This window comes from Ascaphus truei, chromosome 4 (genome assembly GCF_040206685.1).
Source record: "Ascaphus truei isolate aAscTru1 chromosome 4, aAscTru1.hap1, whole genome shotgun sequence".
NCBI classification, from domain to species: Eukaryota; Metazoa; Chordata; class Amphibia; order Anura; family Ascaphidae; genus Ascaphus; species Ascaphus truei.
In genome coordinates this window covers 293,211,265-293,236,261 of record NC_134486.1, presented here as the reverse complement: position 1 = coordinate 293,236,261, position 24,997 = coordinate 293,211,265, and the positions used below count along the sequence as shown (strand labels likewise).

Genomic DNA, 24,997 nt, shown 5'->3' with positions numbered 1-24,997 from the left:
GTAATTACAACTAAAACTCAAGAGAGAAGCAAAAGGGAGCAATGTATATACCATGTGCACATAAAAACTTGTGCAGCCGTTGTAGCAAAATATCTCCATCCCCTCTTGTAAAAACGTGCCCCACATATAAAGTGGATTGTATAAACTAGGCATTCACTTTTGTATTTAATAAAAGCCACAGTTATAAATGCAGCATGCTCCTGGAATTCTGTCATATGCTTCTCTGAAACGCCCAGTGAGACCAGAAGTTTAAACATGCCAAGCAAGGTAAAACACGACACTGACAGTGTGGCTTGTGTATGAAATGACACCTCCTCCCTTCATCCGTAGAGCAGCCAGTGACTGTGAGTTGGTGAGGCTGTTTGTGCTACTGCTGGCTGAGTGACGTGCCTGCGCCTCTCTGCGGGAGTGTGCCCTGCACCTGGCTTCAGTCTCAGAGGGATGTGCAGGGAGCGAATGCTGAGCCCCGGCTCCTGTGTGTGTCACTGCCTCAGCTCTGCTGCTCACTCCTTCCCCACGTATACTGCGATCAGCATCTTCCTGGGATACAGTAGCTGCTGCAGCAGCAGCAACCATATGATGTAGCTTCACTCTCTGTTACTTATGGACTGCTGGTAAGTGAAAACATACAGGATGCATGCTGTTCTGCTGTACATGGCTTCATCAATTATGAGTCTTTTGTTATTTGCTTCAGTTTTGATTCAAAAAAACAAACAAAAAAAACAAAACAATTTTGGACGTTTGACAAATAAGAGCAACCAGGGATGAAAAAGAATAATACAGAGGACATTTCATGTTAACATGTTGTCTGCTGTAGTCACATACTGGAGGTTGATCTCCAGGAGTTACCTGAATCATTACAATGCTGGTAGTGCCTTGGCAGATTGGGTGTTTTTGCAATTTACAGAGGATATGTGTATGGCTGTTATACTTTTCAAGGGACAGCCTAGACACTGTGACTAATGTTAGTTATGAATATGGTCCCTGAAGGCACTGAGTTGCCTTTACCTGGCCAATATATTGCAGGTGTGCTGATAGAATGTGAAGATTTGCATGCTAGGGGGATCTCTCCTGCTCCAGCTTCTTTACACTATTGGTCCCATAAAAGGCATTACACAACCTACTCCTTCCTTTGTTATTTTACTACATGTATATATATCTAAGTTAAGTCTTGATTTACTGATTATTGTTCCAGTTCTTATAATTACAAATAAAATCGAAGTAGCCATGCTAGTCTAGTTATGATAGTGCACAGTAAATGAGTACTTCAGTATTAGGTGATACCTTTTTTTTATCTGGGCTAACAATTGATATTTTAGAACAAGGTTTCAGAGTTTTCTCTCTGGCTCAGGTCAGCAATACTGATTTCAGAGATTCCATGAGTTTAATGCAGATGTAAAAACCAAGATAACAATCTAAGGCAGATAAGGTAGAGAAGGAATGTCACAGGGAATAATAAATAAATAGCTGGGGCAATAGAGGGTAGCAAGGGATAGTGCGAAATGAGAAGAACATGTAATGTAGGACCATCCATCCATCAGCAGTGTGAAGGGGCTGAGAAGGGGTTAAATGATACAAACAGCAGAGAGACAGGGAGAAACTGCATTATATTTACAAACACACAGACATATATTTCTGTGTGTCTGTGTATTGTGTATGTACATACATGTATTACTTGTGGGATATGTGTTCAGAATATACTGTACCATTGTGATTCCCTCTTTTAAAGGGAGTTCTTGATCTACACTGTATCTTAATGTACAGTATTATACTGAGAACTAAAATAGGCACATTCATTATTTATAGATATCACAATTTTAGTTATGTAGAATTATTATTCTTGGAATTTTGCAATGTATTATTTAGAATACAATCTAATGTATAAAAGAAATGAATACATGTATCATTTTCTTTGTCTTCTTGTTTGTGTTGTATATTACGAACTACATTTTGTCACCCCTACTCTGCCAGTGGGGTCTGTAACTAATTGTTCTGAATGATACATTGATTACTTCTCTGTTGGTTATAGGGCTCGTTACAAATATCATCGTTGCAATAGTTCTGTTATTAGTAATGTAAGATTTTTATGTGCTATGATGTTTATTAGGAAAAATATACTCTGAGTTCAGCTAGCAATGGTTTTGTCCTCGGTTAAGATAATCAGAAAAAGTTTAAAGGTGACAGAGTTTGCAAATACCCCATGACTAGAATTGTGTCTGAGCATAGAAGGCACTTTGATATTGAAATAAATCATAATACAAATATATGTATAATAGCGTAAGAAATAAAGAGTCATGAAACTGCAATATTTCTATTCCTAAGATATCTGGTTATGTTGTACAAATGTACTATTTTTAAGAAAATATAAGTAATATTAAGCTGCAATTCGAACATATGTAAATGTATTATAATGCGCGGAGATCCTACGGATATATGTTGCATAAGTAAAACTCAGGTGTTTCAGTGTCTACAGGGAATGCAGAAGTGGCTGCATGATTTATAGCTTCTTGTGGAGCTGTTTGGGAAACACAAACAATGCTGACTGATGCAAGTATCATTACAGCATATTAATAGATTTTTTTGTTAAATATATCTTGAGGCAGCACTGTATATTTTATAATTTTGTATTTTAAACAAAATTATATGTTGGCTGACAGTATAGTGAAAGGAAAATGTCATAGCAGATTGCACGTTTCAATGTTAAAAATTATGCCTAACATGAGTATTTTGGATTTGCTTGCACAGTGCAATATATTTTACATATATTACAATATATATGTATGGAGAGCAACAGAGGATGACAGGAGTAAGGGGAGAAAGAGGACAGAGTGTTTCATGTAATTGTTCCCATTATTCTACATATAATGAGAATAAATCTGAGATATGAAATTGAAAAAAAAAGGGATCTGCACAATCTTTTTAACCGTCTATTGACTACACGCAGTGCAATTACTTTTCATTTGCCTTCAGTGTATCAATATGTCATAAAACTGTGTGTCAACCTAAAGAGACTAACATTGGTCACTGCATCTTTTTTAGGCAACACTATTAGGTTGCTAAAAATTTAGATTTATGTCACATTTCATTTTCCCTATACAGCACAGCAATGTTCTGTATGAAACACAGTGCATAGTATTTTTATTTTATTTTTTTCACTTTATTTTATTTGGTGGATTTTTTAAATCCGCACAACCCGCTACCTCCACATCCCTAAGAGATTCACATCTCAGCAAAACGTAGCCCTCTGATAGGATCTGTGGGCTGGGCCCAAAACGAAAACGAGACAAAACCTAATTTTTTTTTCTTGCTGGGCTCCGAAATCTCTGTATTTCTATAAAACTGCCCCTCCAATCCCCTGCCGCTATTTCTTATGAGGGGTGGTAGGGTGGGAATGTGTGCAGAGGTTGGCTTGGATGCCAGGAAAGGGGCAGAGAGACAGACACATAAATGCAGGGAGAGACTACATGTAATTATATTTAACTATAATGGGATTATATATTTAATTAAACTACTGGACTTCTATAGGATGGTACAATTATTAGGCAGAGACAGTCCACCCACCAATTGACCTGTCTATGTCAATTCGTTTCAGACAAGTTTTATTTGGGTTTGGTTTTCTGGGACTGGATATTATTTTATCATCTGGTTACCACCATCTGACCTGCCACCTTTCTACCAGTATATACCAATCAATTGCATTTGTGTACAACAGGAACTAATAAACACTATTATCTGTGCTAGCTTTATATATACATATATATATATATATATATATATTATTTTTTTTAAATTTGTATCTACTATATGTTAATTACTACTCTAGGCATAGAACGGACCACCATCTGACCTTTCCCCTACTCTCATTCAGAAATGAGAATATATATACTAAAGTTAGCACCAGTCACATACACACACACACACACACACACACACACACACACACACACACACACACACACACACACACACACACACACACACACACACATGCACACACATGCACACACACACACATTAGACATAGAGAATAGTACCATCTGACCTGTTTCTACTCTCTACCAGTATATCACTCAGTTCCAGTTAACATGAAATGTTTCTTTTATACTGTATATCAAAATATTTGTTATATCAACAAAAAAATCCTCATTCTTCTTCATTTGCTCTCTGAGATTATTATTGCCTTTATTTTTGCTAGATAAAGTACAAATGGTATAATACCTTATATGGGAAGCAAAAAACAGCTCTTAGATTATGGCATAATTTTAAATCAAATTAAAAGTTTTCCCTATAAATGAAACCAATCAACAGGTTTTGGACTAAACCGATACAGGAAAAGATTTTTGAACTTGTTATGATCGAGTGAAATAACCTTTGGTACAGTACATCTGCGCCTCAAAATTTGAACGCACAAGCCTTTGCCACAAACAACCTTATTTTGGGAGCACGAAGCAGAGGGAAATAGAGTGTCTTGCTTAGTTACAAGTAGTCATGGGCAAAACTGTCAAAATCCATTTCCCGTAATTTTCCGAGTTTTCCATTCAAAATCCGTTACGCGTAATTTCCCGAGTCTTCCATTCAAAATCCGTTCCACGGTGTAAAATCAGTTGATGGACTGTTCCAGTTTCAATCTGTGCAGAATAATCCAAAAATTCACTGGATACAATCCGCTAGTGAATTTTATTAATCCAATCAACTGTTAGATTTTAAGAATTACTTTATCTCCCTGTTCCTTCAAGAAAAACATTAGATTGTAAACTCTTTAAGCAATATATTTCTCGTGTCAATATAATCTACTATGTGCAGTGCTGCATAAACTTTCAGCACTATTTAAGAATACATTTTGATGATTATTTCTGTGATCATTACATAATACATGTGAAAATTAAAAGAGCATTCTCTTAACTTAAACATATCAATCATGAGAACCAGCGCTGACATAAATCAATTCTGTAAAGCATAAATATAGTGTTATAATACCATTCAAGAATATTTTCCAGGAACTGTGATTAATGGTCCTGTATCTTTCTACTATTTCGTTAAACCTGCTAGTAATTGATGTACAGAAAAAAATATTTTTTCATATTCTGCCTTGGTTTTAATGAAATATATCTTTACATTTTGACACCTGAAGATAATTGAGAGGTGCACAGCTACCAAGCAGATCTATTCATTTGTCATTTATAATTGCTACTGTGCTATTTGTACGAAGGTCATCATTACATCAAACTGTATCCATAACACTGAAAACATTACATGCAGTGACTTTTGCCACTTTCTTCCTCGCGACTCACAATGCTACTGACCTCAACTGGCATTAGTCATCTAATTTTAAGAACAATTTTTCGCTTATTGTAGCAGTTATGACAGTTCTTAACACTCAGAACTGACCTTCAATAGAAGAAGTCATTAAGCATCATATGTAGCCAAATATTCTGAAACCAAACTCTTTATGTTTAAAGTCAGTTGTGACATAGTATTCCATTTTGTATGCTGAATGTTTCTGATGACTTATGCTCCTTATCAATATATATTAAAATCTAATGTTACATAAATATGCTATGGACTCATTACAAATTTAGTTTTTATTAGTTTTATTGATATGTTGACAATCTTTTTTAATTGAGTGGACATGTGTTATGGGCCTTTCCCTCCCCTTTCCCCTTCCTTTCCCCCCCCCCCCATTTTTCCTCTCCCCTTCCCTTCTTTCCCTTTCCCTCCCCCTCCCACTTATCCCTTCCCCCTCACCCCAATTTATTTCTTATATCATAGTTATTTATCGATTTATTATCATTATTTGATAAAAAATGTTGTTATTCATATTCATTTAATTATTAGTGAGTCTGGAGATCAAGTATTAGGTATATTTTGTTTTTCATATATATCATTTGTCTAATATATATCATTGGTCTTTATTGCATTTGTTTTAATTTGTTAGTGCCTTAAACAGGTTATTGAGGATTTAGTTTTTTTTTTCCTGCAGTCTTTTTTGTTGTTACTTAGCATTGTTTTTATATGTTTTGTCAACACATTTTTTGGTGATGATGTTGTTTGTCCCTTTATCTTCATTGGAGTTTTTTATATCTGGTAGCAGTGTGCGGTGCCTTCCACGCCTGCTCTTGCAGTGGGGGGCGGGCCCGTTTTCTGTCCTGGACTTATTACACTCTGGATAGATTTCGCGCATTGCTTTTTATTGTGGACCTTTTGGGACTCCGTTCTTTTTTTGCTCTTCGCCCATTGGTTGCGCTGACGTCACAGGCGTTCCGGGGCACTGTGTATGCCCTTTCGCGTGGGGTCAGACGTCATGACGTCATTGCGCTTTTTGGTGCGAAGGCTGAATATTGAACTGGGTTTAAAAGAGTGCAGGACACAAACGTTTTTAACTCCTTGCTAAAGTACACACGTACGAAATGCGTAGGAGGTTTTTGAATCATATGCTTTTGAACTACCATTAAATTACTCTTTTTTGCATTATATGGACCCTTCTCCTTGTTCTTTGGCTGTACACTACTCCTTCTTTTTTCATCTCCTTATCAATATATACTAAAATCTAATGTTACATAAATATGCTATGGACTCATTACAAATCTAGTTTTATTAGTTTTATTCATATGTTTTTTTAATTGAGTGGACATGTGTTATGGGCCTGGGGGGGTGGATGTAGTTATGGACCTGGGGGGAGGTAGTTATGAACCTGGGGAGGTTGTTATGGACCTGGGGGAGCAGTTATAGACCTGCGAGGGGGGGCAGTTTTAGACCTGGGGGAGTTGGAGTTATGGACTGGGGGGAGTTATGGAACCGAAGGGTAGTTATTGACCTGGAGAGGTGTAGTTTTGGACATGAGGGGTTGAAGTCATGGACTGGGGAGGGAGTATGAATCTGGGGGGAGGTAGTTATGGGCAGAGGCGGTAGTTATGAACCTGGGGTGAGGTAGTTATGGACCTGGGGGGCTAAGATAGTTATGGACCAGGGGGTGGGGGTAGGGTTGGAGATAGTTATGGACCTGAGGAGGGAGGTAGTTATGGACCCGGAGTAAGGTAGTTATGGACATTGAGGGAGTTAGTTATGGACCTGGGGGAGGTAGTTATGGACTGGATGGGAAATACATATAGTTATGGACTTGAGGGGTTTGGGGACAGTTATTGACATTGGAAAGCAGTTATAAACCTGGGGGCAGTGTTAGACCTGGGGGACCTTGGAGGGTGGGGAGTCATGGGCCTGGGTGGCAGTTATGGACTGGGGGGTGTTATTGACCTGGGTGGTAGTTAAGGACCATGGGGTAGGGGGAGAGTGGAGTTATGGACCCTGGGGGTTTAAATTATGGACCGGGAGGGGGAGTATGAACCTGGGGGGAGGTAGTTATGGGGGGAGGAGGGAGTGATGATTCAGGGGGGGGGCAAAAGTAGTTATGGACTTGTAGTAGGGGTAATTATGAAGCTGGTGGAGGTATTTATAGATCTGGGGGAAGGTTGTTATGGACCTGGGGGGTAGTTATTTACCTGAGGGGGGACAGTCATAGACCTTGGAGTGCAGTTAAAGACCTGGGGGCAGTTACAGACCTGGGGAACTTAGAGTTGTGGACCTGGTGGGGGGGATTATAGACCTTAGAGGAGGGAATTATGGACATAGATGAGTAGTTGTGGATCTGGGAGGTGGAGATATGGAACTGAGGGGTAATTATGGACCTAGGGGGACACTTATGTACCTGGGAGGGGCAATTATGGAATGGGGGAGTTATTGACCTGGAGCGGGGATAGCTATTGAGCTGGGTGAGTTGGAGTTATGAACCTGGGGGGTTGAAGTTATAGACAAGGTGGGGGTATGAACCTGGGGGGGGTAGTTATGGGGGCAGGAGGTATTTATGAACCTGAGATGAAGTAGTTATGGAATTGGGGGGGCAAAGGTGGTTATATACCTTAGGGGGGAATTATTGACCTGGATGGGGGTAGTTATGGAGCTAGATGAGTTAGTAATGGTCCTGGAAGGGAGGTAGTAATGGACCTTGGCAGAGATAGTATGGACCTGTGTGGTAGTTAAAGACCTGAGGAGGGGGGGATTAGGGACCTTGGGGAGCAGTTTTATACCGGGGATAGTTATTGATCTTGGGGGGTGGGGTTGGAGATATGAACCGTGGGAGCTAGTTATGGACCTGAGGGGCAGTTATGGACCTGGGAGCGCAGTTATTGAATGAGGGAAGTTATTAACCTGACCTGGAGGGGGGGGGGCTAATTATGGACTTGGGGGTTCTGGGGTTATGGACTTGGTGGTGTTGATTTTTTGGACAGGGGGGGGGAATATGAACCTGGAGGGAGGTATTTATGGGGGAGAAAGTAGTTATGAACCTTGAGGAAGGTAGTTATGGACCTGGGGCTAGGAAAAGGTAGTTATGGATCTAGGGGAAGATAGTTATGGTGCTGAGGGGTATTTGTGGACCTTGGGGGGTAGTTATGGACCTGCAGGGGAGGGATTTATGGAATGGGAAGAGGTAGTTATGGACCTGGGGGGAAAGTAGTTATGGACATGGGGGGATTTTTATGGACCTGGTGGATGAAGGTAGTTATGGACCTGGGAAAGGGTGGTAGCTATGGACCTTAGGGTGAGGGAGGAGAGGGAAGTATGTGTCTGGGGGTTTAGGTCAGGACTGGAGGTGAAGAAAGGTCAAAACAGGGGAGCGGGGGGGGGGTCGAGAATGCCTACATGCTGCCTTGGGGTATTGTGGGGGCCCACAGAAGTGCCTGTAAGAGGGGCCTCCAGCATCCTGCATGCTTTCTCTGACAGGCACTTCCACATACACCTTCCAGGAGGTCTTCCTCCAACAACACCCTCCAGCAGGCCCCCTCAGCTCTCAGAGGCACATCTATGGATCTGGCACCACATATCAGGGTTGCTGTAGGGGACCCAGGCCCCTTGACTCACCTTTTACGGGACAGCAGTCCTGACTGTCCCCTGCTGTCAGCGGCCCTGAAGAGGAATAACAAAAACATATACTGTAATACAATTTTGACATTATTTTCTTTTCTGTCCTTTACATAAACTGTATACATTTTTTATGGCAGGTACTTATTATTTTATTTTCATCCCATCATAACCCATCCATGTCAATACTGTTTTGTCATATTAAGCCTATTTAACCATGAATGTCTAAACTGTTGTAAAAATAGTTTCATTTTCTTTTCCGGATATGTCAGCCGGATACATCCAAGAAAGTCATAATAGCTGTCCTTCACATATTGAGTTACAGAAGAGCTTAGACTGACTTAACCATGCTAGTGCTGCAGAGACCTGTACATCATTGCTGTGCATTACACAGGAACAATGCCCTGGGCTTCTCCAACGATTGAGCAGTTAAAAGTTTCAACATTAAAGCAGCAGAACATGGTGACACTATGAAACAATTTTTTTTAATAGGTATGAAGCATGGGGTCTCCGGAGCTGAACATTTCAGCTCCAGATCAATTATATATAAATCTAAAAAAATAAAAAGAAGGAAAGCAGGCTTGCTGCTTTCAATGGAACATGTTCAATAGGAAAAATGTAGTCTCTGTATGAATGGCACAGATGTTTTAGACAGCTACTGTATGATGCAGTATGTATGATTAAGTTTATATCGCCTTCATAAAGAACTTAAAAAAAATAATACCAAGTGCAAGTCAACATCTAATTTCATCCCAACATCTTTGTGACAATAAAGTCTCCCGGAAACTACTGCTTCAGAGCAGAAAATAAGTACATTTAATATAAGTATTGCATGAAAGTCATTTTAGCAGTCTTGTTTAGAAGCACAATTATGTAATCTCTATTTACCAAATTGTAGCTCCTTCTGCTTTCTTAGTACACCACAAATTACATTCGCAATTATAATATGTCATCATCAAATGCACTGTAAAAATATAACCTTATCTTTGCCACATAATGGGAGATGATGACACAGCCGTCCAGCTTGCAAAACATTGCTAAATATGTTTGGAACTTTGCTTGAAAAGTCACAAGACAGATGTACTGTACACAGCAAAAATGATGCAACCTGCACATTTTTTTTATTTTTTACTTTGTCCTGTTTTAATACCATTAACCTCTAGAGATCCATCCAGATAGTCCTTGCTGTGAGATATGTTGAAGTATCAATTTCGAATTCTGTTGCACATTATTGAAGTTATATTTTCCCAGAAATGCTTCAAAGGCGCATATAGATATATTTTTTATCAAACACTTTATATGCACGTTATCACAAAATATGAAATTCACTGCATCTTCCCTTACATGTGGACCGTATAATAATCCTTTTGCTGCCAGAAGAACAAGTAACACATTGCAGTGAAAGAGTTAAGGCTATAATTAATTTTGTATGGCTTGAAAAACTGCATTTACACACATCACCGAGGCAGTCTTGCACTTGAAACCCATTTATCAGCAGTGTAATTTGTAATGTACTTGTTTCCTATTAGTGACACAGCTTAGTGGTTTGCAATAGAATACTATTTGTAACCACCTAACTGAGTAAAGATTACACACATACTTTTTCAGGTCTGGTGACTGTGAGACCATGAGGAATAAATAAAAGCAACATCCCCAGATGCATGGTTAAAGCGTAACTCTTTGTGGTATAACTAATGAGGTGCTGTGAAAGAGCAGAAAACATTAGTCACAACCAGGTAATAGAACAACATTCATTATCTCTAACCCTGTGCAATACCTTGAAGAAAATCACAGGTACACTCATTGCTACGTTCTAATACTGGCTTAGTGGTCCTAAAATCTATCAATAGAGCTTTTCTGTTGCATACTGTAACTGCTTCTAATTGACATTGACATTGTTTACTCTCAGTATGGAGCATCCTTTGCTTAGTTTTGTGTTCCATCAGTGAGCTGGATTTAAACACAGGATTAAGAGTCCCTTGGGTCACGTCAAAAAGGTTTATTTGCCCCGAGGTGTCTAATAAAGTCAATGTTACTCGAAAAATGTGGTATTTTACCTGTGATAGGATGCGTAACAGACTTTTGTTACATGTTGGCTACCAAGAAAAATACAAATGAAATAAGAATGAAATCAGGTTTATTTAATTCCCAATCTCTGCTGGCCACAATGATGGTGGTTGCTTTCAAGTAATGTAACATCTACTCAGCTAAAGGCCTCAGTATTTAGAATGTGTTTCAGTACTTTCTAAATGTATTCCTAAAAAGGTTAAATGCAACCAAAAGGGCAGCAAATAACAACAAAAGTATAATACAGATATAGCAGTCATTTTTGCTCCCTCTGGTGCGTTATAGTGGAATATTCTGTGATATTCAGAGTTATCACTGCCATTGAATCCTATAGAAACTCTGCGAAACGCTGCATTATAACAGAATATGTTGTGTTATGAGTATTTAAAAAGAAGTCTGCTATATCGTACATACAGCACACAGTGCTTTCATTAAATGTTACCTACAACGTCATATGAAAAATCCAGCAGTTCAAACATTGTAATGATCAAGGTTGAATAATATAATGCTAATGTTAGAAAACTCTAAAAATGTAGGCATTTAACCACTTGGCTGCCAGAAGGTCTTGCACCATTATTTTTATCCATTTTGTGGCGCTAGAAAAAGATGCTAGGTTTCAAATACCGTAAATAAGAAAAAAAAATCCTTGAAAAAAATCTTATTGCCCCATCTCTACTTTTTTAGAATGATACAGTTAATTGATTTTACAATCAATATACTGTATTGATATGTTCTGGAAGAGTACTGTACAGTATTAAAATTGACTGAACTCAGCAGGTACTGTACCTCCATTCTTCATACATCGTTATATTAATAAACTGCATTTCTTTAACCTCTTCAGCAGCTATAAATAAACATCTACATGTTGTTCCTCTACTTTTCCTCTCTGTACTTGAAAACAAAAAATCTCAACATGGTTAACTACATGAAAATCTGTTTTCTTTTAGTTGCATCTGGTCAATTAGTATTTGAACTCACAATCCTTTGCAAAGATTCCACATATTGTAAATCCTATGACTGTTATGTTTAAGTACTACACATGCAAACCATGTCTTATTACTTATTTGATACATATCAATATTGTTTAGTGTACATAATACAGTCATCATATTTTATAATAAAGATTATGTAACATTAATTATGCACAAATAATCTGTATTAGTAAAGCAATACTGATACTACTAGAAAACGACAGGATGTCACATACCAATATTTGTGTATACTTCTTACATTTCGCTGTAGTATGAGTTCATAAATATTTCACTGGCGGGGGATATCTTTGATTTTATGCACTTTGACTACATGGCCACATGAAACAAGTAATTCTAAAGTAGGCTCCAAGCATTAATATTTTAACGAGCTTACGCCAATGTCTGTGCCAATGAGAGTACCATAATGGATGCTGCAATTAACTGCAAGGTCCTAGTGGCAGAGCTCCTGGGCACACTTTGGTTTCATGCTACTTGAAGTGGCAGCTAATGTTCTGCACTGCAGGAAATGTTTTGTTGCACCTAAGGAATACATATTGTTGGTTTCAAATCAAACTATGGAAGACCCACAAGACCCACAATTGCTATCATGTTTTCTGAGCAATGACATAATCAATTTTATTGTTTGCCTTTTTTTATTGCAACTAAAAAAGTAATGCTTTCCTTTCTCGTGCCCCTGCTGCTTGAGATGAACAAATTGTTTTTGCGTTTGGAGCACAGATCTGTACCTAATAAAGCCAAATAAAACTGCTGCTGATCCAGAAGCATGAGGGTTTCACAAGTGCAGACATAATGCAAAAATGATTTTATATTTCAAATGCAGTAGGATCCAAAATGTGAAAGAATCCTAAATGTCAAGGTAGTTATGAAATGTGTTAAACAAACCATTCATACTCCTAGGCACCCAATAGCGTTTCAATCAACCAACACGTAAATTCATTTCTGATAGGTTGGTAAAATGTTTCATATTGAGTCTGTTTATTAGACTTTCGTATCAAAATCACCTAAGTCATTACATCAAACATTCAGAGCCTGAATATTAAAAAATACACCATTTTCTTCTAGCAGGTCTATGTAGCAAGGCAGTTGTCTTTAAATTAAAGTTGAGACTGATTTCTATGCTGCTTGTCTCAGCATATGTTTGTCAAGACTGATGATTCAGTGGAATATATATATTTATGACCCCAAAGTAATGACTACTGTGGTTTTGTAAATAAATAGATATTAGTGAGAAAATAAACCAAGGATCAGGCCAAGTCAATCAAGACGTGTTTTCAGTAACTGCACTCTCCTTTTTATATTCCACGGAATGGAAAATAATGTAAAGCACCTAGTGATAAAAAAAAAAACTCCTTGCTAACCTCCAATTAAAGTAAATTAATACATAATCAAATGCTTATTATGCTACTGCCATTTGGTATAAGTGAATGTACAAGTTGCCATGTTCATTCCACTGATTGCACTTGGGGCAATATTTACTAAGGGGTGCGATTCCTTAAGACAACTTCTGCGCCCAAAGACACCATATGGCCCAATTTGTTCTTGCACTGGAAGGTGTCTTATGGGGAAGTGCCGCTTAGTAAACATGGCCCTTGGTCTCTGAAGTTTTATTACAGTTTGTTTTTACATATAGTTGTATCAGTTAACATGGATTAATATTTAATGCAACACTGAAAGGAGTGTTAAGCTTTCCTTCACTGTCACTTTCTCCTCAATCCCAAGCTACGGTATAGTACATTTTAACAGACAAGCAAAAGATAGCCAATCTTATAAGGAGTAGGATAACATGTATTACGCTATGCTGTGTAGTGGAACCTGCTTGGCCGAAAGTTGTCTACCTTGTGCTCAGAAATTACATTGAAAGGGGTCAGACTTGATGCCAATGTACAACTGATAACAAAAAAATTATTTTGTACAGGCAGCAGGTCAGAGCAGGCAGAAAATTGGAACAATGTGACAGCACCACATTGAACATGAAGCAGAAAACAGCTACATTTTGACCCCTTGAGTGCCAGAGGGGCCACAGCACCAGAGTGCAATGGTCCCTCTGGCAAAGCACGGTCACATAAACGCAGCGGCCCTTAACCCAGGAACAGAAAAGGAGTCCTCCTCTTCCATTTCCTTTCACTCCAGATCGCGTCCTCTGCTCCATAGGAACCATCTAACCTGAAGAACAAGCACTCCATGATCACAGGGTTGCCACGAGTCAAGGTTTGTCCTGGAGACTACAGGGTTTGGCCACGTATCTCCAGGCCCCGGGTTTACTTTGTTAACCTCCAGGTGGCGGTGTGCGACAGCATCTCCCGGCATCTCATCCTGCAGCTCCTGTCAATATGGTTGCATGGAGTCATATGGCGCCACGTTGCCATGACAACAGGAACACTACCTGAGGTCACCGAATCACGTGACTCAAGTTGCCATGTCAACGTGATGCTTCGTGATGTCATGCCATCACGCGTCACCATGTTGACATGGCAACGTGATGTCACATGACACATCAGCACCATAAGGCATCCTGTTGTCATGGCAACTTGACGTCAAGTAGCATCCCGTTGTTATGGCAACATAGCGTCATTTGGTGCCACGCAGCCACATTGACAGCAGTTGCAGGGGGAGATGACGGGAGAACGATAGAGGATGCCAGGAGATGCCGCAGCCAAAGGTAAGAGCTCAATGTAAAAATGTTATCTACAGATTAGCCTTCAGTAGAAAGTGGCAACCCTGCTTGAGCATGATATAGCCCCTGGTGTGCCAGAACCCATGACGTAGTGACTAGTCTTGGGGCACCCAAAGTGTTAAATTACAGTCGGGTGTGCCCAAGAGTCTGCACATGTGCTGCAGACATCAGGTCAGTTAACCATGTAGAGCTCAGACACACACAGAAGCAGTGAAGCTGACAGCAGTTGATTTAGCATACAGAGCTGCTGCCTTGAAGTTCAGGGTTCAGATTTCTCAGTGCCTGACACTGACAAACCTGGGATTTATGTGTAGCTTCTGCTTAGTACAGAAAAAAAAGAAGAGGGACCAGTGAGGTTCCAAAGGCCCTACATTATCATTCATGGGGGACGCATGTATTAGTTCATTAAATGGTACAATATCGTGACCTCTGACAAATCTATTCCAGGACCAATACTTATTTTAAGAATTGTTCATTAGGTCCTAATTAAAAATTGTAAGTTCAAAACTAATTACTGTGAAATCCGTTTTTTTTTAATGTAGAATTAAAACAAATGTATTGCTTCAGTTTACATTTATTTCATTTTGCTTGACACCTGGGACGTAGTGTGTTTTTTGCAGTCACCTTGAATAACAAAGCAAAAGTAGTTTCACATGCACATTATATTAATTCATTCGCATTGAGATGCAATTTGTTTTCAGCTTGTAGCCTTGGGTGATGTTTTTTTTTTTTTTTTTTAGAGTTTAGCTGTTGAACTGTAGAATGTGCCTGATATGGTGATGTTGACAAGTGACAAAGTGACAAAAATATGGAACCGAGCAATAACTTACAATGAAGAAAGAAATGTCAGGAAAGCATTGTGTGCAAGGTCAACACTATTTTTCAATGCAGCATTGTAGGTTTGCACAAACTTTAGTCAGCAGTGTACTGTATTATAAAATAAGCTAACTTGCCTATTTAAGGACATATGTAATTCTGCTCCGGACTATCTGATTGTGCGAATATAGGACTTGGAAGTTTCAACATATTTATTTTTGTAGTGGCGAATAAAATGGGTGGGCAGGAGGAGCCCTAGCCCAGAACCTAAAAAAAGTATAGGGGCAGACTGTGTCGTTTGCCCCACAAGTTTTGCTCTTAGGCAGCATCACATTAGAGGATTTGAGAATTCAGGTTGAAAAGCAGGTGTGTTCTCCTACATACTGTAGCACCAAAATGTTGAAAGAGGAAAAAAAGTTTGCCCAAGTTTTTCTCCTCCCTCTCCATTTTTCGTAAGCCCCACAAGAAGAGGAGGAGAGGAACGTGCTGGGCAGGGAGGAGCTGGTTCTTATGTGGGTTGCACAGAGCAGACAGTAACTGTAAGTAATGTCCGGGAACAGAAAGAATAGATAGGAGAAGTAGAGCGGCAATATAACTAAGATACGCCCTTTCCTCTGTTGTTCGACGGCTAAAACTCTGACTCAGGCCCTCATTCTCTCCCGTCTTGATTACTGTAACCTCCTGCTGTCCGGCCTTCCTGCCTCTCACCTGTCTCCCCTACAATCTATCCTAAATGCTGCTGCCAGAATCACTCTACTCTTTCCTAGATCTGTCTCAGCATCTCCCCTCATGAAATCCCTCTCCTGGCTTCCGATCAAATCCCGCATCTCACATTCCATTCTTCTCCTCACTTTTAAAGCTTTACATTCTTCTGCCCCTCCTTACATCTCATCCCTAATTTCTCGGTATGCACCATCCAGACTCTTGCGTTCTTCTCAAGGATGTCTTCTTTCTACCCCCTTTGTATCTAAAGCCCTCTCCCGCCTTAAACCTTTTTCACTGACTGCCCCACACCTCTGGAATGCCCTTCCCCTCAGTACCCGACTAGCACCCTCTCTATCCACCTTTAAGACCCACCTTAAGACACACTTGCTTAAAGAAGCATATGAATAGCACTGTGGATATTCTAAACACGATACATAATGCTTGGCCCCCTGCAGACGCACTTACCAGAACTCCCTCCTACTGTCTCTGTACGTTCTCGCTACCTACCAATTAGACTGTAAGCTCCTCGGGGCAGGGACTCCTCTTCCGAAATGTTACTTTTATGTCTAAAGCACTTATTCCTATGATCTGTTATTTATATTATCTGTTATTTATTTGATTACCACATGTATTACTACTGTGAAGCGCTATGTACACTAATGGCGCTATATAAATAAAGACATACAATACAATACAATACAAGGGAAAGTAATAGGGTTTGGGAAGGCGTAAATATTTTTAAAGTGGCCCTTCCTTTGTGTCCTGTGACAATGCCCCCTCCCTGTGTGCCATGTGACAGTGCTTCTCAAGCATGGGTCCCTGTGACAGTTCCCCCCCACCCCCAGGACAAAAATGTATTGGCATCATAGATAATGATGACATTTATTGGACCAACTAGAGTGGAGATTCTCAAACTATTATTTTCTAGGGCACCGCTTGATACCACCACACAAAACAACATTCAGCACTGATCTGCTGACAGTAATGGAAAAAGCCATATACTGCTAGTAAAATGAGCTAAATGACCACCACAGAGTCATTGTAGATCCCCAGTGGTCCAACACAGTAAGACTCTCACAACTATTATTTACATATTATGCATGGAACCTAGTATTTCTATCTGCATAAATTACATACAATGATGTGTCTTGGTTTTACAATGGGTATGTTGTCTATGTTGGTAAACATGTAAACAGCAGAGGAACATTTCCAGGTCAATGTAAAATATAATGGCATCACTTCTTCAACAGATGGTACATGTGTTATTCTTTTTGTTGGTGCTTTAGCTTCAGCCTAGTTCACATTACAACCCAATCTATTGAATCTCTTATTCGAACTGCTTAAATCATCTGTGCACAAAAAATAAAGTCAGACAGATATATTTTGATCTTACATTGGTATATACCTGTGTTCATACAATGTATCTGTTAGTTGGATACATACCATAATGAAAAAGAGTAGAAATAGATATAGTAGAATGATAGTATTAGCACAGGTTTTCATAAATTAGGCCTAATTATTAGTCTAAAATATGTAGATAAGCATAGACTAGAACAAAAAATGCTTTGACACCATAGTTAAAGCATTTTCAAACATTAAGGGACAGACAATATTTTACTGAGCTGTGCTGAGACATAAGTCACTTAATGCAGGGAATTAGCCAACATGTGTCTCATCTTGCCACAAGGAGACATATTATTAAGTGGTGCTACTCCATAAGACACTTTCCTGCACTAGAATACACATTCCGGCCAATCACTACATTGGGTAGTTTTGAGGAAAATATTAAGGAAACTAGAAGTTTATCAAATAAAAGTGAAATGTACCTACTGTAGTGCTGACGAGTATTCTAAAACAAATCTGGGGCAATCACCAACAAGACCCAGGTACATGCCGGGTACATGTTGCAACATTTCAGTGACATTTCTGCAGACAGACTAATGGCCCATCGGATTAACAGCGGAGGTCCCTGGCAGTCCCATTCAAACTGAATGGTACTGCCAGGGACTCCTGCTGTGTTAATCCGATGGGCCATTAGTCTCTGCAGAAATGTCACTGAAATGTTGCAGCATGTACCCAGCATGTACCTGGATCTTGTTGGTGATAGCCCCAGATTTTCCAAGGCAAGTTTAAGGCAAGTTTTAGAATACTCGTCGGTGCACCTGTAAAAGGTTTACATGGCCTCTATAATTTTGGATGGAATATTAATTGTATTTTTGTAAGCAGAAGAATCAATAAAATCAATCTAAAACAAAATCTGTTAAATTTTATGAAACTGTCTGCATTTAAATATTGTATGTTTTGTAACACTCCTTTTCTGTAAAAAAGCACTATACTCTTTAAATATATTCAATCTAAAATCTTAACTCCTCTGGAGAAGCAGCTAATTAAGGCAGACTGAACTCCTGACTGAAAATGGGTTTAAAAAGGCAGTCAACAACCTGCCAGAAAGGAGACTGTCCCCAACCAGGAAGGATACTGGTTGGTACAGTTTCCCAGGCCTGCTAGTTGCCGGGCCAGCTGGGACCGCCTGGGACCCACACCCAGGAACAGAATCTCCATGAGAGCGAACAAGCCTGCTGTATGCAGGGCTTGTATACAAATGATCCTGAGATACAGGCCCCGGTATTGGGTGCCAGTATCTCCTTACTGTATGTGTTTAAATGTCCCGGTCATATGACATGGGAGATTTAAACATTGGAGAGGGATACTGGCACCCCATAACAGAGCCTGCAACTCTGGAAGTAGGGGGTCCCCGGACCTCAAATCAATATGGTTCAGCTCCGGGGACCCCTGCTGCCGCACACTAGTATTCATTTTTATTTAAACAGCTTCATTAACTTAGCGGCTAGCTGCTAAGGCAATGAAGGGTTAAACCTGAGTACCGTGTTTATTGGGGGCAAAGGGGGTGGATGAAGGGGGTAGTTGCCCCAGGATGGGTGGTTAAGCCTGCCAGGAAGGTTGCAGGAGGAGTTAATCCCTTCAATACCATAGCGGTGGAAACCGCTATGGTAATGAAGGGATTAACCACTCCCGCTACCCACCGAGAGGCCTAACACCCTATCCTTGGGGCAAATACCCCTTTCACCCAATCCCTCTACCCACAAGAAACATTAAAAAACACACCCACCTCCTCTACCCCCAACAACCCCTCTCAACACGTGCAGTACAATAATGGGAAAAATTACTATTATCCAGATCTATATAATAGCTCATTTGACCATTCAGAATAAAACATCCAGCCAGCATAAATTAAAGTTGCATTTACCCCTGCAAGGATGAAGGCCATCCTCATCACTGTCCTCTGCACCCATGTTCTCCGTGGGCAGCAACAGTACAATAAAAATACAAACTAATGGCCACTAACCCCTTAATCACCTAAGCGGTTAGAAACCGCAAAAGTAATTAAGGGGTTAACCCCCCTCTCCTGCTACCAGCCGGGACACCTAACCACCCTCCCCGGGGCAACTACCCCCACCCTCTACCCATTGATTGGCACAGTGTTACATCATGCCCATAATATGGGCATGATTATCCACTATGGCAGTCAATGGGCAAATTAAAAAAGAAAAACAGCACCAAAAGTCAGAAGGATTAAAAAAAAAAAAAGCACCTAAACGACACAAAAATGAAATCAAAACAAGCCCTACAAATACATATTAATTAACTAAATACAAGAAACACAAATACAAAACAACAATTAATTAAAAACAAGCATTTGCCAAAAAATGCATTGCCTGTCACTGTATTTACCTTTATAGCCCAAAATGGGCATACATAAACACATTAGTAGTCTGTCACAGGGGAGATTCCTGGAGCGGGCAAGATCTCAGTGGCAGCGAGCGTGGATAGTTGGGGTCACGGGCTGAGGTCGTGGCAGGCGGCAAGCAGAATCGTCGGGGTCACAGGCAGAGTTTGGTGGCAGGCAGCAAGCAAGGATCGTTGGGGTCCAGGCAGGGGTCGGCAACAGGAAGGCAGGAACAGGGCAAGGGAGCAGGAACTGAGACTAAGGAGCAGGAACTTAGACTATGGAGCAGGGAAAAGGGAGCAGGGAGCAGGAAACAAATGGGGACAAGCCAGATTACTAGCAAGAGCCTTTAATAAGTACTGGACTCCACACGGAACAGAAACAGGAACAGAAGCAGAAGCATGGGCATAAGGAGTTTGGACATAAAACAAAGGCAAGGGAGGAACAGGAAATAGGAAACTATAAGGACAGAGGACAGGAGCACCAAGAGGAGACTGACAGACAGAGGAGCCCCAAAGCAGACAGAAAACAGCAGTACAACCGGTGGACAGAGAAAGGAACTATGGCTAGGAGCAGGATGTCTGGGAGACCCTGACACAGTCAATGGGCAACCTAAAATAAAAAAAACACAGCATAAAAAAGACACAACAAATAAAATAACAAATCACCAAAAAAACACAATAACAAAAAACAAAAAGCAAAAAATACACAACAAAAATCAAGAATCAAAAATACAATAACAAGAATCATAAATAAAAAAACAAGAATCAAAAATAAAAAAAAACACAAAACAAAAATCAAGATTAAAAAGAATACAATTAAAAAAACAAGCATAAATAAAAACAATTAAAAAAAACAAGAATCCAAAATACGCACTGAAAAAAAATATATATTTTTCTTACTTTTGAAGTCTTCACCATCCGATTCCAAGTCCATCAACAACAGCAGGAAGAATTTGACCCTTGATGCAATGATCCATAGGGTGGATGTTGTCCGTTGGCTTCTTAATGTCAAATGAGACGAGACAGGCTTATATAATAAGGCCTGTAACGTCACATTTGCGTGTCCGATTGGATGCTGTACCGTGTGACAGTTTTTTTTAAAGGATGTGATGTCATCTTCAAGTGTGGTACGTCACATCCTTTAAACAAAATGGCTGCCACCACATGGTACTCAAACCAATCGGATTGGGGATATACCACGTGTTATACCTCACAATCCGATGTGGGATGGGATGGCAGCCATTTTTTTGAGAAGGATGTGACATCATCTGGCTAATGTCACATCCTTTAAAAAAAAATGAATCATGTTACATAGTACTTCAACCAATCGGATTGCGAATGTACCATGTGACTCCTCACATGTTATATCTCACAATCCGATTGGTTGTAGTACCACGTGATAGCATGCCATTTTTTTAAGGCTGTGTCGTACTTCCTTTGTAAATGATGTCACATCCTTAAAAAAAACAAGAACCATGTCACATGGTACAGCATCCAATCGGATTGGAGCTGTACCATCTGACACTCAAATGTGACGTCACAGGCCTTATACAGTATAAGACCTGCCCATCTCATTTGACCTTAAGAAGACGATCGGACAACATCCACCTCTTGGATTACAATGGACAGATGAAGATGAAGATAAAGAAGAAGATAAAGAAGATGGATTTACCAGTTGTTGAGGATCATTGTGTCAAGTGTCAAGAGGTTCCTGCTGTTGCTGATGGACTCGGAATCGAAGAGTAAAGACGTCAAAATTAAGAAAAACATTGATTGTATTTTTTTTCAGTACATATTTTTTATTCTTGTTTTTTTATTGTGTTTTTTTTATTCTTGTTTTTTAAGTTCAGTTTTTTGCTGCTTGGTTTTTCTAATTGTGTTTTTTTATGCTCGTTTTTTTTTTTAGGTTGTCCATTGACTGCCAATGTGTTTATCTATGCACATTTCAGCTTATAGATAAATACAGTGGAATGCATTTTATGGCAGTGCATTTTATGGCAAATGCTTGTTTTTTATTGTTATGTTTTGTATTTAGTTTTTCTTGTTTTTAGTTAATTATTATGTATTTGTAGGACTTGTTTTTATGTAATTGATGTGTTGTTTAGGTGGTTGTTTTATTGAATTGTGTTGTTTAGGTGCTTGTTTTTTTTTTTAAATTGTGTCTTCTTGTTGCAGTTTTTTTGAGGTTGCCCATTGACTGCCATAGTCATAATCATGCCCATATTATAAATAGTAACCGCTAAGGTAATAAAGGAGTTAATTCCTCCCGCAACATCCCTCAAGGCCTAAACACCCACCATGGGCCAAATACCAACTTCACCCACCCCCGCTACCCACAATAAACCGGGCACTGGTAATTAACTACTTCATTGCCTTAGAGGTTAGCTGCTAAGGTAATGAAGCTGCCTGTAAAAGTATTTTTATTGGATGGGATTGAATCCAGGGGTCTCCGGAGCTGGTATTAATGTGATCAGCTCCGGAGACTCCCGGCTTCAATCCAATACAGGAAAAATTCATTTTTTTTCTATGTCCCACTCTCAAATCCCTTCTCGCCAACCTTGGGGCGACGAGATGAGATCTGTGATAAACTTGCTATTTCAGAGCCCCGATGAGATTCTCGAGGCTTCTTCCTCTCCTCTCTAAGTTCTGCTCCAGACCCTGACAACCTGGTCAGGAACTACAACTCTGCCCTATCCACCTCTCTTGATCTACATGCCCCGCTTTCTCTCTGCTGTTCTCGCCCTTCTACCGCAGACCCTGGCTAAATTCCCACATGCACATGCTGTGTTCCTCCACTCGTTCCTCTGAACTCCTCTGGAGGAAATCTCACACTCTTGCAGACTTGCTTCACTACAAATTTAAGCTATCCTGTTTCAACTCGCCCTCTCTCAGGCTAAACAAACCTACTTTTCTTCACTAATCAACACGCACAAGTCTAACCCATGCCAACTCTTCCCTGTCTTTGACTCGCTACTCAAACCATCCTCAGCTGCCTCTTCTTCTTCCTCCTCCATCTCACCTCACGACTTTGCTGACTATTTTAAGGAAAAGGTGGAATCCATACATCAGAACATCCCCTCTGTTTCCTCCCATCCTACACCTGCTTCCTAACTCTCCTCCTGCCTTCCTTGACTCTTTTTCTGCTGTCTCAGAGGAGGATGTGTCACTGCTTATCTCCTCTTCTCCCTTTACCACTTGTCCTCTTGACCCCATTCCCTCCCATCTCCTAAAACCTCTTGCTCCTACTATAATCCCTATGCTCACACACAATTTTTACTCCTCCCTCTACTCTGGTACCTTCCCATCCTCCTTCAAACATGCAACAGTTATACCACTGCGCAAAAACAGCAAGCTTGGCCCTACCTGTTTTTTTAACTATTGACCTGTCTCCCTCCTGCCTTTTGCCTCTAAACTCCTTGAACGTCTGTATTCTCTCGCTGTCTCTTCTTTCTCAACACCTTCTCTCCTAGATCCTCTACAATCTGGCTTCTGCACTGCTCACTCGACTGAAACAGCCCACACTAACATAACTAATGACTTCCATGCTACCAAAGACAGAGGTCATTACACTCTGCTCATATTACTCGGCCTCTCTGCAGCACTTGACACCGTGGACCACCCTCTTCTCCTTACTCTTGGTATTCAAAACAAAGCTCTATCCTGGATCTCCTCTTACCTCTCCCATCGTACTTTCAGTGTCTCTTCTCTTCTGCTAACACCTCCTCCTCCATCGATCTCTCTGTTGGGGTACCCCAGTGCTCTGTCTTGGGACCTCTTCTCTTTTCTCTGTACACACTTTCTCTAGGTGACATAATCACATTACTTGGGTTTAAATATTACCTCTATGCTGACGACACATACATTTACTGTTCAACCCCTGACCTTACACCTGCTGTACAGACCAAAGTTTCTGAATGTCTCTCTGCGATATTATCCTGGATGGCCCTCCGCCGAGTTAAACTTAACAATTCCAAAAACAGAGCTCCTCATACTTTCTCCCAAACCTTGCCCTACTACCTCCTTCCACATTACTGTTGGAAGTATTGTCATTCACCCAGTAGTCCAAGCACGCTGCCTAGGGGTCACACTTGACTCCTCTCTCACATTCTCCTCTCACATTCAAAACATTTCTAAAACCTGTTGCTTTTTCCTCAGCAATATTACAAAGATACGCCCTTTCCTCTGTTGCTCGACTGCTAAAACTCTGACTCAGGCACTCATTCTCTCCCGTCTCGATTACTGTAACCTCCTGCTGTCTGGCCTTCCAGCCTCTCACCTGTCTCCCCTACAATCTATCCTAAATGCTGCTGCCAGAATCACTCTACTTTTTCTGAAATTTGTCTCAGTATCTCCCCTGCTGAAATCCCTCTCTCGGCTTCCTACCAAATCCCGCATCTCACACTCAATTATCCTCCTCACTTTTAAAGCTTTATACTCTTCTGCCCCTCCTTACATCTCAGCCCTAATTTCTCGCTATGCACCATCCCGACTCTTGCGTTCTGCTCAACAATGTCTTCTCTCTACAACCTTGGTTTCTTAATCACTCTCCCGTCTTAAACCTCTCTAATTAACTGCCCCACATCTCTGGAATGCCCTTCCCCTCAATACCTGACAAGCACTATCCACCTTTAAGACCCACCTTAAGACACACTTTGCTTAAAGAAGCATATGAGTAGCAACGTGTCTAATACTATACACATGATACATAAAGTTTGGCCCCTTGCAGACGTACTTACCAGAATGCCCTACTGTCTTGTTCTGTATGTTCTTCCTGCCTACCAATTAGATTGTAAGCTCTTTGGAGCAGGGACTCCTCTTCCGAAATGTTACTTCTATGTCTGAAGCACTTATTTCCATGACCTGTTATTTGTATTTTTTGTTATTTATATGATTGTCACATGTATTACTATTGTGAAGCGCTGTGTACATTAATGGCGCTATATAAATAAAGACATACATACATACATACTAGAATAGTGTGATCTTATCAAAATGGCGTTATTTTGCTTTTTGAAGCTCCCGCTCAATGTTTTTGTCGAAAAGCGAGACCGCTCTGGAAAATGCACTCCCTGTACGAGTT

General features: G+C 40.2%; 1 protein-coding gene across 5 annotated transcripts in view; it reads left to right on the top strand.

The window, feature by feature from the left end:
• The first annotated feature begins 273 nt into the window (after positions 1-273).
• The window catches only part of HS3ST5 (heparan sulfate-glucosamine 3-sulfotransferase 5), a 317,283-nt gene continuing 292,559 nt past the window's right edge, over positions 274-24,997 (top strand). For all 5 annotated transcript variants that reach the window (XM_075597658.1, XM_075597660.1, XM_075597657.1 and 2 more), the window contains exon 1: positions 274-614. The gene's annotated coding sequence lies outside the window, so the exon portion shown is untranslated. The remainder of the gene's footprint in view (positions 615-24,997) is intronic.